The 2,268-nt window shown below is 46.2% G+C and overlaps 1 non-coding gene across 1 annotated transcript; it reads right to left on the reverse strand.

Moving 5' to 3' along the window:
- Positions 1 to 427: 427 nt before the first annotated feature.
- Positions 428 to 503, reverse strand: TRNAV-CAC (transfer RNA valine (anticodon CAC)). The gene has a single exon. It is a non-coding gene; the product is annotated as a tRNA-Val (tRNA).
- Positions 504 to 2,268: the final 1,765 nt, after the last annotated feature.

The following is a 2,268-nucleotide window of genomic DNA, read 5'->3' on the forward strand; positions in this document are numbered from 1 at the left end:
GTGTGACAACTAGTAACATTCTAGAAATCACTCCCTATTAAATTAATGCCATTAGGAAACATACCAGTGTTTTTGCATGGGAAGAGTTGAGAACGGGGTTCAGGAAAACAGCTCCCACATGAAGCACTTCCTTTTTTTTTTTTGTATTTTTCTGAAGTGAGAAGCAGGGAGGCAGAGAGACAGACTCCTTCATGCGCCCAACCAGGATCCACCAGGCATGCCCACTAGGGGGCGATGCTCTGCCCATCTGGGCCATTGCTCTATTGCAACTGGAGCCATTCTAGCATCTGAGGCAGAGGCCATGGAGCCATCCTCAGCACCCAGGCCAACTTTGCTCCAATGGAGCCTTGGCTGAGGGAGGGGAAGAGAGAGATGGAGAGAAAGGAGAGGGGGAAGGGTGGAAAAACAGATGGGTGCTTCTCCTGTGTGCCCTGGCTGGGAATCAAACCCAGGACTTCCACATGTGGGGTCAATGCTCTACCACTGAGCCAACCGGCCAGGGCGAAGCACATCTTGATGAACTTACTCAAGTAACACTCTGCAAGGGTACAGGCTTTAGGATGAGTATTCTTACAAACCAGGCCTGGAAAGACACTGAGAAGCCACAGCTGCTTTCTGATGACGGTGAAGAGCATCTTGCAGGTACATTTATCATTTTCTCCCAGGCCATTTCCAAACATGGGGCTTCAGTGCAGGGTCACTGGGGAATATTGAGGGGGTATCAAGTCCATTTCCCACTCATTTTTTTTTAAGTACATCCTAGAGTGGAACCTAGAGCTCTCCTGCTGATCTTTCAAGGAAGGAGGACACATGCAGGAGGCGGCAGAGGGGCTTTCAGACTGTAAATGGCTCCCTACCAAACACAGGACAAGCTGTGTTTCTAACACATTGTTAATTTTCCAGAATCTAGCAAGTAACCATTTGCTATTCCCCTAACCTGGGACCCTAGATTTGGACACCTGTCCCAAGGGAGCTGTGGTCATTTCTCCCAGTCCATTGGTGGAGTTTCCTGGGGAAGGGAACCAATAGCTCATTATTATTCCATGCTTCTGGTAAAACACAAAAGGGCTAGCTGTCTTGGTGAATAAAGTGTAGCGTTCTCAACTGACCCCCAGCCCTCAGAAGAGATCTTGTTGGGTCTAGTATGCTGGGGCTCGGAGGGCTCACACTGACTAACTTTCCACTGGGGTGAAAGAAAGGGGATTCCAAACAATAACTCCTGCATGTAGGAGAAGAGCAGGGGAGTTCTTTAACTTCTAATTGCAATAGCACGCCCCTCCCTGCTTCCACCACACACTGACACACACGTCAGTAGTAATGATGAACTAGTTTGCTTTCCTAAGAAGAACAGACTCTGCCATCTACCCTCACCTCACATCCTTTGCAGCCATAAATGAGGCAAAGGGGATTGAATAAACTCAAGTGGAAAAAAAGAGGTCGGTCCTCATGCCCACACTCATGGCAGAAACCAAGGAAAGAATAATACTTGAGTATGTGCTCTCAGGGAATCTTACTTATAAACTTCAAACAGCCTCTCAGGCCCTGGAAATAATCTGTTCCCAAAAGAGACTGGTCAAATTGTGTTCTCAGAGTTTATCTCAGGGTTTATCTCAGAGTTCTCAGGGTTTCCTCAGGCTTCTTAATCTCCATGTACACATGCTCATTTGGTGGTATAATTGGCTTATCCTCTCCAGAAGAATGACAGATGTGGTGAGAAGCAGCAACATTTCTCACCATGTCTGATTTTCTTCTTGGTGTTGATGATGAAGCTTAGGAAGAGATAGGGGCAGGAGAAAAATCCCTTTTTGAAGATTAATAAAAATAATATTGCCTCAATTATCATTGCTGCATTAAAAACCAGTTCTTTAAAATAACAATGATCATTAATTTTGCTCATGAATCTGCCATTTGGGACAGGGTTCAGTGGAACCTGATCATTCCTCTCCACTCAGCATCATTGATTAGAACTGGAGGTTCCACTCCTATGAATGGGGACAAGTTAGTGCTGTCAGTCCCTCCTCAGATAAGTCTCTCTGTGGGGGAATTTGGGCTTCCTCGGGGCATGGAGGCTGGGTTTCAAGTGTGTGAGTCTCCCAAGAGAAAAAAGCAGAAGCTATGTCACTTTTTCATGACCTAGCCTCAGAAGTCACAATGTATCACTCCCTCTAGAGCTATATAAGTCCACCCACATTCATAAAAAGACAGCCCCCACCTCAGTTGTGGGAGGAAGGTACCGTTGCATTGTAAAAAGAGCATGTTAGATGAGAG

Source organism: Saccopteryx bilineata, chromosome 1 (genome assembly GCF_036850765.1).
Source record: "Saccopteryx bilineata isolate mSacBil1 chromosome 1, mSacBil1_pri_phased_curated, whole genome shotgun sequence".
NCBI classification, from domain to species: Eukaryota; Metazoa; Chordata; class Mammalia; order Chiroptera; family Emballonuridae; genus Saccopteryx; species Saccopteryx bilineata.